Raw genomic sequence first — 16,723 nt, 5'->3', positions numbered from 1 at the left:
GCCTGGTTTGCCAACAACTATCTTCAGACCCACAGAATTACTTCCTCCACAGCTTAACTCCCTGACTCACCTCCAGTCTCAGATGTCAGATCCATTCCATAAGTTATAAAACAATCACCTGGAAGAAACACTTCCTCCATAAACTCGAGATCAGCTATATAAGAAGGACAGCTTCGACTCTCCCTCTCGTGTCCCTGGTTTGCACACTCATGCTCTCTACCTCTGCTTCAGGCTCCAAGCACAGCGTCTGCTTTTTTCTTCCTTCCCTAAGCTGCTTCAATGAAGATCTTATTTTATTGTCCTTATCAAGGTTTTGGTAGCATCCAGGCAGACATGGTACTAAAAAAGAAACTATGAGTTCTAAGTCTTCAACCACAGGCAGCAGAAAGTGACTGTGATAACACAATGGCTAGGAGAACATGTATATTCTCAAAAACTGCATCCTCAGTGGGGAACTTCCTTCAACAAGGCCACACCTACTCCAACAAGGCCACACCTCCAATAGTGCCCTTCCATATAGCCCATCATTCAAACACATGCATCTATGAGGGCCATACTTACTCAAAGTGCTAGAGACGGCTTGTTATTGCTAAGCAAATTCAAACTGATTTAAATATCACTTAAATACACACACAAACACACAGACGGACACTGTCCTCAGGCCTCTCATTTGTGAGTAAGCCAAAGACTCTTGTGAAGAAGCAATTGAGGTCTGTCTTGTCTGTGTTCTCTGGAGTTATCCTTGGTCTCACTGTACCCAGCTACATTCCACTCTGACAGGTCAAGAGCACATTCTGACCTTTGTCATACCCAGAAGGAGAAAGATCCTCAGACACCATAGGCTGAGATATGCCTGTTTCTCACCTTCTGTCATATTGTCTCTTTACTAACAGCAGGGTTCTCAACATATAGCTAGGCACAAGTCCACCCAAAGTTGAACCATTGCCCAGCTGCCTCAGATCTGGTCTGGTTACATAAGGACAGGCTGAAGAGATGTAAACAGAAGTTATTGCTGTGAGATATGACAACCTAACATGTTGGAATTCATGTTAAGATGGAAGCCAAGAAAACGATTCCACAAAGTTTCCTCTGAACTCCACATGCAAGAATGGCATGCATACACGTGTCCCTATACACAGTAAAAAGGAATCCTAAGAAACGCTGGCTCAAAGTAGAAGGAAGAGACTAACACCCAATGTCATCCTCAGCCAACAACACTCATGCTGACACTCACGCAAACACATATGCACACATTCCAGACACATGCAACACCTACACACACAGACACACTGCTTTAAAAAATACCACAACAAAATTTTTCAGCTACTAAGCACTCTCTCAGCTACTCATTCATTCATTTTTTTTGATATTTTTTGTTTGTTTCTTTGTTTCATGTTTTGTTCTTTTCTTTTTTTAATTTTTTTATTATTAATTACACTTTATTCACTTTGTATCCCCTCATAAGTCCCTCCCTCCTCCCCTCCTGATCCCACCCTCGCTCCCCCTTCTTCACGCATGACCCTCCCCAAGTCCACTGATAGGGGAGGTCCTCTTCTCCTTCCTTCTGATCTTAGTCTATCAGATCACATCAGGAGTAAGAGCTGAGAGGACGAGAGCCACACAAGGAGAGCAAAAGAACCAGAAAATTTGAACACAAGGAACATCCCAGAGACTCATACTCCAACCAAGGACTATTCATGGAGATAACCTAGAACCCCTGCACAGATGTAGCATATGACAGTTCAGTGTCCAAGTGGGTTCCATAGTAATGGGAAGAGAGACTGCCTCTGATATAATCTGATTGGCCTGCTCTTTGATCACCTCCCCCTGAGGAGGGAGCAGCCTTACCAGGCCACAGAAGAGGACAATACAGTCATTTATTCATTCTCAAAAAAGCTGGCAGACATGCATGTCCAAATTTGACAATAAACCCACTGGTGCAGCAGAAGTGGATCTAGACCAGAATGTCCAAGTTTCAAGTTCTAGTCACCACTTGGCAAGCCCCAGGATTTATCCAGAGGTAGAAGTCTGTTTGCATGTGTGGGCAAAACACATACTGCACATCACTGCTCAGTAGCAAGTCTTGGTCAATTCTGACCTCATGCTTTTCACTCCTCCCTTTGCAGAATTGTCTTCCTCCCAATGACCATGACTGTAACTATGCACAGACAGACAGCACAGGTTTCATTTTGGGCTGCAGCTTACCTAGCCATCTTTTGTCCTCTAAATCTGACACTGGAGCCTCCATCTAAGCTGGGTGTGTTTCATTGTACTTGTTCAGGTGATGTGGTTACAAGTCAGTATTATGGCTATCTATAAGAATGATGTGATCCATCAATAGCTCATCATGAATAATGTTGCTGACTATGGTATACTACCTCTTGCTGTTCTCCATGGTGCATGGTCTTGATGAGTACAGCTACTCTGCCAGATTTCAGAGTGTGGATGAAGTAGGTCAGCATTTCACCATTTATCAGGACTGCTAGACAGTAGTTTTCAGGGTCACTTTGAAAAGTTATGGTAATTTCATAGGTACTTATGCATACACACATGAAGATCACAGAACAATTTTTACAAGATTTGTCCTAACTTGTGGGTCTCGGGGAAGGATCTAAGTTCCATAGGCTTGTAACAAGTACCTTAACATACTGAGCCATCTCTCCAGGCAAACACCTCAGTCCAGATGTTTTATAAGCTATGTATCTATATTTATGTTCTTTATATATGTATCTATGCTTTATCGGTAATGAACAGAATCTTTCCATACCAAGAAAGAAAGCTCAACTTAGTGACATGACTATGAGTTGATTAACAATTAACTTACATTACCTAGTACCTTAACCAGTGTTTAATAGCATTTTAAAAGTATTGGAAGTAACCTTGAATTTGTATCAATATACTAAAGCATATACCAATGTATCAAAAATACTTATTTTTGCATCAATATGCAAAATCCTATACTAGAGTTAAAATTAACCTTATTTGAGAATAACAAACAAAACCCTAAGTTAAGTAGATTCAATAATCTAACTTTTATCTTATTCTATAAGATATCCCTGTATACTCCTTTCTTTTCAACCCCTTTTCTCCTTATCTAAGAAAGAGAGATAGAAAAAGAAAAAGGAAAAGAGAGAAATCCCTGAATATAACCTTGTTTCACTCTGAATACAACCATTAGTAATTATAAACATCTCCCAATGACAATAAAAATTTGTGGTCATAGAAAACAACCAAAAATTACTCAACCCCCTTTAAGGAAAATTGGACATCATTCTCAAGGATTTCTTCTAGCTTACATTTTGGATACACAGAAATCCTGTTAGGGAGCCCAAAGAAAATTGGGAAAAAAAATGGTTAATTAAGCAAGCAATGACATTTGTGGTTCAGTCTTTAAATGTTGAGAAATTTCAAGCTTAATAAAACTCCATTTGGAACAGTCTAAAATGCTGGAGCAATTAAGATTAGTAGCTTTCCTCAAAGATTTCTTGGGAGCAGGCTTTGATGAGAAACAGCAATTGAAGCAGTTGAGGCAGGAACAAGCAGAATGCTGGAACATGCAAGATGCCGTAACAGATGTGTCAATGTCTCAGCATGTTGGAAGGAGGATTTGTCAGGTTTGGTCCAGCATCTCTGGTGTCCAGTTCTTTTGTTCTGCAAACATTTAATTTTTCACAAGCGTTATAGAGTTCTAAAATTATAAATGCATATGAGATGTACAGGATGAAACTAAACTGTAAGCCAATTTTATCTATGCCAATTAAAAGAATAGCATAATACATTTTGAGGATATTATAACCAAGGATTTATTGGCCAAGTATTGTTGGAGTTTTGGCTGGAGACATATTTTTATGTCTCAGTCAGTTTTAGAGTTGTTCCCATCTAAAGGGATCAGCAATATACCATTATTATTGAATATTACCATTATTACCATTATTATTACCATTATTATTGATATTACCATTATTATTGAATATTACCATTATTATTGAACATACAATCATTATCATGTTGAAATCAAAACAAGGTTGGATAGATCAAAATATCTTTTTTGGGCTCTTGGGCTCCTGTTGTATTAGGCCAAGTTGCTATCTATCTCCCTAGAGAGGCCTCCTATTAGACAGACAAGCTGGTTGCCTTGAGCAATAGAAGAGGCATGTTTTGAGTAAACTTTACATAAACTCCTTTTTAATTTAGAATTTAAACATGTCCTAGGCATCTTGTATCTGTTTACAGGTTTAGGCCAAGGTTTTTATATATGTTGTAGCTATTTGTCTATCCCCTTTTTTATACAGAACAGGCAGTTATGCCCTTTATAGGCAAACTTTATTTAAACTCCCTCTTACCTCTAGCATTTAAGCGTACCCTAGGCATCTTGTACTTATTGGTTTTGGCTATCTTTCACTTGCCTCTTTTTTGATATGTGATGGACAGTTTTGTTTTTTAACCATATGAATTATAATTTTTGAGTGTTTAGGGCTTAACTAGGCTGGCATGTACTTTTCCATCTATAAGCCTCGTGTCTTTTTTGCATCAGACATGACCAACATTTGTCCCCCATGAAAATGTCTCACGTTTGAAAGGATAAGGCAGTTTCCAGAGCAGCATGACATTATCTCTCTTTACATAAACCTAAAATTGATGTAAATCCAACCTTTAGAGCAGTAAGGACATAACATCTATTATTAAGAAAAAAGAATTTACATGGTAACCTTAAGGAAAATTTTGTCATTTTGAATCTTAGTCTATCTCTGCAAGTGGCTAAACAGCAGAAGTTGCCATCCTGGCTTTTATTATGTAAATTAACTTGATCCAGAACTCAGAGATCTGCCTGTTTCTTTTTACTTTGTGTTGGGAAGAAAGGCCTTCATCAACTTGTTCAAATTTGAACAAGTTATATATATATATAGTTTTATATATATAGTTTTATATAGTTTTATATATATAGTTATATATATAGAACAAGTTTTTTCTTGTCTATAACTTAGTATTCCAATCCTTGGCTTTTTCCCCATTTTCTCCTTGAACTTTCTCAGAGAAGGCATGGAGAAGAACCATCACCATTAAACATATTGCGACCAGATCCATGACTATGACAGCCAAAACAAAACCAAAAGGGATTAAAATACCCTCTGCCATGGCATTTTTTATTTTAGGTACAGTTTTAGGCCAAACTCTGTCTAGAGGTTTGTCTGCCTCCAGTTCCTTTCTTTCTGGCCATAGCTGCTGAGCTGAACTGAGCTGAGCCAACCATAGTATGAAGAAGCCATGCTCCTGTACCCCTCCAGTGAGATTGTTGCAGCAAGCAGTTTTGTTAAGTCTCAAGTCTGCCCACAGGAGGCTGTCTTTTGCTCCTGGGCCTGTTTAACAGTCTCTCTTAAAGAGACAGTAATTTATCTGGGAGTTTTTAGGTTTTAAGTTTGCGTTCTATCGCTGGGAGCTTATTCCCCCTACCAAATTATATTAAAGTATGATTTAAATTTGCAGGTAAATGGTGGACCTGGAAAAGATCATCCTGAGTGAGGTATCCCAGAAGCAGAAAAAAACACAGGGTATATACTCACTCATAAGTGGATACTAGACATATAATATAGGATAAACATATTAAAATCTGTACACCTAAGGAAGCTAATCAGGAAGGAGGACTCTGGCTAAGATGCTCAATCCCCATTCAGAAAGGCAAAGAAGATGGACATCAGAGGAGGGAGAAAACAGGGAACAGGACAGGAGCCTACCACAGAGGGCCTCTGAAAGGCTCTGCCCTGCAGGGTATCAAAGCAAATGCTGAAATTTATAGCCAACCTTTGGGCAGAGTGCAGGGAATCTTATGAAGGAAGTGGGAGAAAGTAACACCTGGAGAGGACAGGAGCTCCACAAGGAGAGCAACAGATCCAAAAAGTCTGAGCTCAGGAGTCTTCTCTGAGACTGATACTCCAGCCAAGGACCACTCATGGAGATGGCCTGGAACTCCTGCACAGAGGTAGCCCATGCCATTTCAGTGTCTAAGTGGGTTCCATAGTAACGGGAACAGAGACTGTCTCTGACAGAAACTGATTGGCCTGCTGTTTGATCACCTCCCCCTGAGGGGGGAGCAGCCTTACCAGACCACAGAAGAAGACAATGCAGCCATTCCTGATGAGACCTGATAGACTAGGATCAGAGGGAAGGAGAGGAGGACCCCCCTTATCAGTGGACTGGGAAAGGGACACAAGTGGGAAAAGGGAAAGTGGGATTGGGAGGGGAAGAGGGAGGGAGCTACAGGGGGGGATACAAAGTGAATAAACTGTAATTAATAAAAATAAAAATAATTAAATAAAAAATGTAAAATAAAAAAGGGTGTGGATACTTAGATTAGTTGGATGCCATTTGTTGTATTTTGGCATTATTAATATTTATTATTGATATATCTCTTAGTAAAGCCATGGTTAATCCTAAACAGCTGTATAACCAAATCACCACAGAGAGACTAGGATTTATTTAGTTAACCTAGAACACACTGCTGGGCAATAGTTACTCCATCCTAAACCTCCAAGCCCCCATAGTTTCCTACCATTCAGATTTCCCACATTATACTTGCTTTTGGTAAAATCTTAGGTCTGGTTCATTCTCCATGTCTGTCCCAGACCTCTCCTCCAGCCTCTTTCCTCTTCACCCTCTTACCCCTTCCTCCCCTCCAGCTCCTTCCCTCTTCCTCCTACTTCTTCCTCTCCTCCTGCTTTCTTCCTCTTCTCCCACTCTCAACCAGGATGTCCACCCTATCCTCTCCATAGCTCAACATTGTGGCCAGTTGTTTTAACTGACACATTAGAGAACAAATGGTGGCATGCTTACACAAACTTGAGACAGGTGATGCTTAGAATAAACATCACAATGCAATGTCCAGATTGAACTCAGATAGTGGGGGAGAGAAATCAGCTTTGAATGAACAAGGGTAAGGTGTAGACATTCCACAAGAACATTATACCAACGTTGTGGTTTCCCACAGCCTATACTTTTATATTCCTTATATCCTGCTGTACTTGCAAAATATTTAAAATATTTTCTAGGTTATTCCTTGGTAGTTATTTGATAACAACTACTCTTCATTCTGATAAGAACACAGATGATATTAAGTATCTCTGAGGTGTTTTCTCAGACCCCATCTTAGTTAAACCAATTGGGGAAATTTATACTTGAATTCTTCTAACCTAGACTAGAGCACCTATCTCCTCAATCTGCTGTCTTTGCTCCTTTAAAACACACTGTTTGTTATTTTAATATTGAATATAATATTTCCATGTTACATCTATTTTAAAAATACCAAACTAATTCTGTACTGTTAAAACTCCAATAAGTGTAAAGAATTAAAATGTTACAAGTCTAGAGTCAAAATTATCTTGGACTCTCTTAGCCTTTTTAATAGTCCATCTATTACCTTCCTATGTATGTGACAACATTTTTTGTGGCCAAAACACAAAATTAAGGGGCTTAACTTTAAAGAGATCTGTAACAACCCTATTAAAACCAATCTGTACTCTTTTTTATTTTTATTAATTACAGTTTATTCACTTTGTATCCCCCCCGTAGCTCCCTTCCTCTTCCCCTCCCAATCCAACTCTCCCTCCCCCCTCTCCACCCATGCCCCTCCCCCAGTCCACTGATAAGGGAGTCTTCCTCCCCTTCCCTCTGATCCTAGACTATCGAGTCTCATCATGAGTGGCTGCATTGTCTTCTGTGGTCTGGTAAGGCTGCTCCCCCCTTAGGAGGAGGTGATCAAAGAGCAGGCCAATCAGTTTCTGTCAGAGACAGTCTCTGTTCCCGTTACTATGGAACCCACTTGGACACTGAGCTGCCATGGACTACATCTGCACAGCGGTTCCAGGCCATCTCCATGAGTGGTCCTTGGCTGGAGTATCAGTCTCAGAAAAGACCCCTAGGCCCAGATTTTTTGGATCTGTTGCTCTCCTTGTGGAGCTCCTGTCCTCTCCAGATCTTACTATCTCCCACTTCTTTCATAAGATCCCCTGCACTCTGCCCAAAGGTTGCCCATAAATCTCAGCATCTGCTTTGATACCCTGCAGGGCAGAGCCTTTCAGAGGCCCTCTGTGGTAGGCTCCTGTCCTGTTCCTTGTTTTCTCCCTCCTCTGATGTCCATCTTCTTTGCCTTTCTGAATGGGGATTGAGCATCTTAGCCAGAGTCCTCCTTCCTAATTAGTTCCTTTAGGTGTATAGATTTTAGTATGTTTATCAATCTGTACTCTTATACTTTCTGTACAACACCCTCTAAAAGAAAACCTCAGTTCCTTCAGACACACCCTCCCCTGGTGCCTATTCTGCCATTAAGTCTTCTGTTATCCTCCATGCTCCAGAGCAGCTCAGGTCCTGCCCATCTACAGCCCTGTACAGTCCTCAGGTTCCCTTTTCTCTTACCAACCTGATGCCATTTTCTGCTTTGTCCTACTGTGGGTGGGTTCACATGGTCTCTCTGCCTAGGTACTGAACGCCCCTCTTTAATGGATTCTACTCCCAGGGTTCTGGCCCCTTCTTTCTGGGCTCCTGCCCTTAACCAGGAGTTCTATTCTTCTTTCCATTCACCCTGAGTTCTCTGGACTCCTGGTTTCTGTTCACTGTGCTGCTCTCTGAGCTCACTATTTCCAAAAGAAAAAATGGCATCCTCAAAGAAGATTGTTGATTCTCTTTCCCTTCTCTTTACTTGACTTAACCAAACAAACACTCTCTCCCCAATGGGTGTCAATTAGTCCTGTCCATCCAAGTATTCTTTCATTGGCTGTTTTGTCCTCCGTTAGATAATGTTTCCTGGCTATCTCTACTGCTGTGCATCAGAATAAAGAAGCAGTACCAGGTCTCCACGGTGGAGTCTCTTAGTTTTGAGGCAGTTCCTTTACATAATCCAGCCACTGGCTTCTAAGAGGAACTTAGACTCGCCCCAGCCTTGTGCAGCCTCCTCAGGAGGAAGACAGGTGAGGCTGGCTCCACTGGGTCTCCCATTTCTACTATATCCCTACGCCTGCTTTGTCTCTGGCTGAAATAGGTTGTTCTGCCCACCCCCCACATTCTCCAACTCCAAGAATCCTTTGTTCCACACTTTCTTGTCTGCTTCTGCCAAGTATTCCAGGATGATCACTGCACCCGACCGTGAGTCTCCTGCCCAGCCCGCACCACTGGATTCTTACTCTTCTTCTCTGACACTTTAGAAAAAGTTAACTGTTTGCTATCTTCCTTTGAAAAAGGGTACAAACATCTTTCATGTGTACATTACATTGATAAGGCATCACATGCTGGATAAGCTCACCAAGAAACTGGCTCAGGAGGATTTGACCGTCCCGCATGATGCTTAAGTACATTCATCTCAAATGCCGTCCGATCTCCCCTACCTTGGGTCAGCCAGTACTCCCTGAAACCCTTGACTCTGTAATGAGAAGAAAACGAACGAACCCAAAGTAGAGCTATTGTACCTTTCAGAACAACTAAGAGGTAAACTATCTACATATTGTTAGCAACCTTTAGTGGGAATGGCTACCAGGACGCTTCTTGGGAGTGCTCTCAGACTAATAATCCTCTCAGTCCATAACCCAGCCTCACGGTTTTAGCTGGGCTTCCTTAACTGATTTCTGGCATGTATTGTAAACATCAATTTGATATTTTGGTATTTTTTTCCTCCTTCTACCTGCTGTTTTTATTCATTCAAAACCAAAAGCACAACGATGGTAGGTCATTCTTTGGACTACATAAAATGCAAAAAGATTTCTGACTGTCTTCTGTTTTCTATGGAGTTTGCCTGAGAATTTGCAGAGCTTTAATAAATTTTTAATAATATCCATACAGGTAACATGAATGTATTGCATTATGCTCTATACGTAGTTTGACTTCAACTGCCTTTAACTAGATGGTAGATTTATTTGTTATGTTACTATGTATGATAGTATTAGAAAGAAAATGTTAGAAAGATGTAAAAATGGAACTTTTTTAGTAAAGAAAGATTTGTGTACAAAAATCAAGTCTGGCGAATGTTTTTTGTTGTTGTTTGTTTTTCAGAATGGGAAAGAAATGGCTCAGCGGCTAACAGTGTCACATAGGTTTAATGACTTGAGTTCAGTCCCTGCATCGTGTGTAGGGTCACATTCACAGCTCTCCTGGGTACGTACAGCACCCAGTGTCGGGCTGGACGTGTCAGGTAGGAAGCAACAACACGTTGGAAGCAATGATCATACCCAGCATTCACTTCCCAGTTTCTAGATATCAATTCTCAACAAAAGGTGCTGATAATAATCAGACAAAATACTAACTCTAGAGCTTGCACAAGGGAAATTCTACGTGAGCTTAGAGCACCTTGTAGTTCCAGCAAGAAAATGCTCAAAAAGCTAATGGAGTATGTCAAATACATATACAGGAACTAGCACAAAAAGAGCTGTCCGTCAAGGCCAAAGGTGAAACAATCTCTCAAAAAAACAATGCACTGGATTAACCAAAGTATGAAATAAATATGCAGGGGTCCCCGTTGCTACAACTAATGATCAAATGACCACAGAAATTTACAGATTCCCACAGGTGATAAAGTTCAGGCTTCTCCCCCGACAGGCTTTACTTCCAAAGCATAGTAAATAAATAAATAAATGACATCCTAACAATACAAGGGAAAACACTGGTAGCCAACCACAGGTGAATATTAACATCACAAATGATGAAAAGTAAACAGCATGTGATCCTAAATGTTGTGATGAGAAGAGCAATCTACTTACTTGCTCAGTATCTTCCCAAGACCCACAACTACAGTTAGTCATGGAAAAAGATCAAGCCCAGATTGGGGGCTATTCTACAAGATACCTGAGGCAGTTTCATAAAATTTTCATTGCTACTTCATAACTGTAATTTTGATAGTTATGAATCATAATGTAAATATCTGTGTTTTCTGGTGGTCTTTAGGTTACCCTGTGAAAGGGTCATTTGACCTCCAAAGGAGTCATGACCCACATGTGGAAACCACTGATTTAGAATGCAGTTCCAATGAAACTGATGAAACTATGTATTGACTGAGATTTCTGCACTTTTCTTGTCTTACAAGACCAAAGCTTTTTCTCAGAGGCGGGACCTGGGGCATCAACCCGCATGCAATCAGACATGCTCTTCTCTGGGTCCAAAGTGGCTGACCCTGAGTGCAGTGCTTAGCCTCGCATCCTGAGCGTATCATTTTAGCTTTTTATGGTATCCAACCATGCTTGGGGAGAATGTCCTGCTTCAATGGCTGTAAAGGCCTGAATGATCATGGCTGCATCACACTGTTGTGAGACTCTAATCTTGCATATATACCACAGGCAAACCAAGGAGACCAACACCAGAAGGCCTGCTAACGCTCCCATGCCCACCCATTCCTTCAGATGATTCATGTCTGCAACAATCCATGTTGATAATCCTGTGGCTAGTCCTGCGTCCACTCCGGTAGAATTTACTGTGACAATGGCCACTCTCAGCTGCTCCATCATAGTATCGAATTCACCAGTCCAATTACCTAAAATATAGCTCGACAATTGTTTAGACAGATTTGCAGCACAGGAAAAATTCTCATGTTGTATGCTAGTGACACAAAGTCCAGCATACTTTCATTGACAGCCAGGTTGAGCGATTTGCCATAGATGCTCTTTGGGTGGATGACACCTAAATGAACATCTGTACAAAGTCCCAATTTATTTCTAATATCAGAGATCAGACCTCTATTCTTGCCTGATGCGTCTAAAACAAAAAGGGGGAACTGTAGAGAGCTGCGGAATGCTATGCCTTAAAGATGGAGCTGGTTTCCGCCTTCCACCTTCCCGATGGTGAGTGCTCTCTGTCACGAACAACTCCACATTTGGCTAAGACCGAGGATCTGGCTTGCTTCCATGTATGTGGACCTATCTGCATTGCCCCCGTGGCACGCCTGGGTTGGCTACCCAGAGGCTATTTAAGATGTGAGCTGGCTTTCCCCGGGGTCCGAGGATTGTTCAATGTTCCTGAATAAACTGCATTGAAAAAAAAAAAAAAAAAAAAAAAAGACCAAAGCTTGTAAGGAAGTATCTACAGTCTAACAACTACCCTGATATCCAGACTTTCAAGTAAGGTCCTTCATTCTAAACCCTGACTATAATCAGACTAAAGAACAGTAATCGATGGCATTGACTGAAACTCGGGGTGTTGGGTTGCTTGCCTACCGTATACAAAAGCCCTGGGTACAGTCTCTAAGGCCACATAACACTGGGTATGGTGCTGTATACCTGGAACACCAGCACTCGGGAAGTGAGAGATCAAGGTCATCCTCAGCTACATAGCAAATCTGGAGCCAATTTGGTCCCCAGGACTCTTTCTCAAAAAAAAAAAAAAAAAAAGAAAGAAAAGAAAAGCTATTAAAGGCCAGGCTGGAAAGACAGCTCAGCAGTTAAGAGCACACTGGCTGGGCTTGCAGGAGTCCCAGGTTCAATTCCAAGCACCCACATGACCCACGTGGCAGCTTATACACTGTCTGTAACTCCAGCTCCAGGGGATCTGACACGCTCTTCTGACCATGATGGGCCAGGCTCGCACATGGTGCATAGACACACATGCAGGCAAAACGAAATGAACAAATAAAATTAAAAAAAAAAAAATACTGGGGAACAAACTTTTATCATTGCTTTCTCAAAGGTGAGCATTGTACAAAGGTAATTTCCTTTAGTAATAATCAATTATCAAAAAAGAAGTAAAAAAGGTGTGGCTAGATATGTTTTCTTTTTTTATATAATTTTATTTTTTTCTTATCAGTTACATTTTATTAACTCTGTATCCCAGCTGTATCCCGCTCCCTCATTCCCTCCCACTCCCACTCTCCCTCACTTATCTCCACCCTGCCCCTTTCCAAGTCCACTGATGGGGAGGACCTCCTCCTCATTCATCTGGTCCTGTTTTATCAGGTTAGATATGCGTTTTCTACAGTAACTTTGAAATCATTATAGAAGTTTGTGTCTTTTTTGTTTGTTTACAGCTTTTTTAATTTATTTATTTTTAAATAAATTACAGTCTATTCACTTTGTATCCCAGGTGTAGCCCCCTCCATCATCCCTTCCTAATACCATCCTCCCTCCCTTATCTCCTCCCATGCCCCTCTCCAAGTCCACTGATAGGGGAGGTCCTCCTCCCTTTCCCTCTGACCCTAGCCTACCAGGCTTCATCAGGACTAGCTGCATTGTCTTCCTCTGTGGCCTGGCAAGGCTGCTCGCCTCTCAGGGGAAGAAGTTTGTGTCTTTTTAAAAAATAAGTCAAGAAGTCAACCTGCAAACATTATGTAGTCTATGGCTGCAACTTTATATTCTATAAGAATATAAAATGATCAGGGATTAGAAAGAAGAAATGGTCAAGTAGGTGGAATACCAAAGATTTTTACACAGTGAAACTGCAGTCATGAACACCCTTTCTGTACATATTTACAAAACCCATAAAATATTCACAAAGTATTTAAATTACAGACTTCAAGTGATCAAGAGATCACTTATTAGAAATGTTCCACTCCAGTATAAGATGCCAACAGGAGAGGCTGGGAATTCAGGAGGGAGATGGACACATGGAAATGCTAAGACTTTCATTCAGTGTCGCTGTAACTCTAAACCTGCTCTAAAACATAAACCTTATTTTAAAAATATTTTAATATAATTCAATTAGTGGCCAAAGCTGCAAAACTTCTATCACTCTGCTTTAGACAATGACAATCAGAGGTCAAGCAAGTTTCTCACAAAGTCTTTGCTAACAGGGACAGTATATGGACCACAATGCCAAGGTCCAGATATTTGCCATTTTGCCTATTCATTTCTCCATCATCCAACAAGCTCACTTTGAACACCTCTATCAGACACTGCCTCCCTTCTCCGCTAACAAGACAAAACTATTTATTCAGACTACAGCAGTTGGCAATACCAAGAGAAGCTTGGCAACGTTCAAACTGCCTCTGAAAACAAGGCCCAAAGGAATCCTCTTCTCTCAGGCCCAATCCAAAGACAAAATTGTTTTAACAAATTAAAAAAGAAACTTAAGAGCTCCCAGCCACAGCTCTGCTTGCTTGGCACAGGAGTAGGGAACCCCTGAGAACTAATTAGAGAAGGAAGCAAGGGTGAAGAGAGAAAAGTGATTATAGTAACTCCCAATTAAAAGTGCACTGGATCCCGCGGCACTGAGGGACAGTGAATCACAGTTGCATCAGTAATAAGTCCCTGAACAGAAAGAAAAAGCAATGAGGGTTGGGCCCCAAAAGTAGCCCCTGCTTTGGCAGACTTCCACTTCCTGTTTCAAGTTAATACGCATACAACAATTAAGATGGAAATGGTTACTTCCTGGTTAGCTGTGGTCTTTGTTTTCTGATGCTGTGACGAACACCATAGCTAAAGCAATGTGCAGAAGGAAGGGTTCATTTCAGTTTACACTCAGGTCAACTCCATCACTGAAGAAGGTCAGAGTAGAAACTCAGGGCAGGAACTGAGGCAGAAGCCACGGAGGAGCACTGCTTACTGGCTTGCTCCCCTAACTTGCTCAACCTGTTTTCTTATACCATCCAGGACCAGAAGCCCAGGGGTGGTGCTTTCCCCAGTAAGCTGGCTCCTCTCACATCAATCATTGATCAAGAAAATGCCCCCATAGACTTGCCTGCAAGCCATTTTATGGAGGCATTTTCTCAATGCATCTAGGTTTGTGCAAAACTGACAAAACCCAACTAGGACACCCATAAAGAAAACTCCAGCATGCGATGAGAGAGGTGATTTTTACGAGTACCATGTAAATTTATTGAGAACTTCCGTCATATTGTCACCCAGGAACTATGAAATCAAAGTTGAATACCTTCAAACAACTCACAGCCCAAAGGATACAGGCAGATGACTAAAAGTCATTCGAGATCCAAAAGAATGGGCATCAAAATCTCCAGTGACCACTGTTGTCACCTACCATATTACCAGCTATCATCGCATACTGCCATCCAAGCTAGAAGCCTGGGAAGTCTCCTCAGACGACTCCTTCAATACCAAGTCTGCCCTCAGGCACGCTGATCTTTTCTCCTAAACACCTCGGGGGCTTCCTTTCCATTCTTAGCACAGCATTCAGCTTAGCACAGTAGCTCAGCGCTTGACTGGTACTGTAACCCTTTCCCCCACAGCTGGAACTTTCTCCAATTTGTTAAGAGATGTTAATTGTGTATGAATGTGTTTATGCCCATGTGCATGCCTATGCGGTGGTTGCCAGAAGCGGGAGTCGGATGCCCTGGAGCTGGAGTTACAAGCAGTTATGAACTGTGTGACATGCTGCCAAGAACCAAACTCAGGTCTTCTGCAAGAGCAGTACATGCTCTTAGCCAGGGAACCGCCTCTGCGGCCCTGCTTCTTTTTTTTTAACAATGATCATAATAATACTGTTGTCTGCTTGTACGCTAATAAGCAGCAAAGCCAGGACCTGAAACCTTAACTGTTTCAAATGCCATGGATTTTTGTTTTTTTGTTTTTTGCAGTTGATGGGGGTTGAACATTCACTGAGTCCCCCTGCCCTTGCTACATCCCTAGACCCTGTGGGGTTTTCTTGTATTAAAGATAAAGCACATGAGTTAAAGTAGCAAGCATATATTTCTGCTAAGTAATATGCTATCGCAGCATGACTCAGACATTTTAAACATCAGCTTACCCAGCCATGATGGAGTCTTACAGGAAGAATGAGGGCAAACACAAGAGAAAAGGCTGCTTGGTAGTCAGGAAGTGAGTACCAACAGCAGCAGAAAGCTGGTCCACATAAAGCTGGTCTCATTTGGGTTTAACTGGCAGAATTATCAAATTCTGCCTTTCCCCTTCCCTTGGGTAGGAGACAGGGAGCCTTATCTTCAGGTGTGTGCACACAGACAAGCAGCACTCTCACAGCAGGACTTCCAAGAAGGTGAGACCCGGATACCCTTTTTTCAGATGCAGATCCTGTGCTTTTTGTCACGTGTATATATGGCGGAAGTATGAGTTATCAAGGCTAAAAAAGGACTGCAAGAAAAGAGAGGAATATAAATGGGAGGAAATAGAATACAGGTGCTCCAGGAGCTGGAGAGATGGCACAGTGGTTAGAAACCCTTGCTGCTCTTGCTGAGGGACAGAATGCAACTATAGAGAATACCAGTTTGTCTCCCAATGCCCACATCAGGCAATTTACAACCACCTCTAACTCCAGGTCCGAAGAGATCCAACACCACTCACCTTCATAAGCACTTGCACTCACGGACACATACCCACATTCAGATACACACACACACGGTCAAATGAGGTATATCCTTTTAAAATGTGACATGAAAATGAAAACAGAAGTGGTGTAATGAAGAAGGGGACCCAAAGGAGGACAGGAAAGGTCAGAGGGGAAGGTGATCGGGTAGAGTGGGAGGAAAGGCCCAATGGAAAGAAAGTATATATGAAACTGTCACGATGAAAACACACTACTTGTATGCTAATTTAAAAAAGGAAGACAAAGAATAAATTAAATAACGTGGTAGGCTTTTATTCAAGTCTTTATAAGACAAGGAACAAAACAGCTCGGCGGAGCTTTGCCCCAGCTTGATCAAGGAGAGAATCTGTGTCGATTACCTGTGAAATTTCATGTCTACATCTATTAGTAGGATGCTGCTTACTTCGCAGGTCTGCCAGGAGATTTAATGAGCCATCACGCGCCCAACATATGGTCCAGAACACAGAGGCAGAAGCTATGCTGGAGTGGT

Source organism: Meriones unguiculatus, chromosome 9, assembly GCF_030254825.1.
Source record: "Meriones unguiculatus strain TT.TT164.6M chromosome 9, Bangor_MerUng_6.1, whole genome shotgun sequence".
Lineage (NCBI taxonomy): Eukaryota > Metazoa > Chordata > Mammalia > Rodentia > Muridae > Meriones > Meriones unguiculatus.
Note: the sequence above shows the minus strand (reverse complement) of the source record.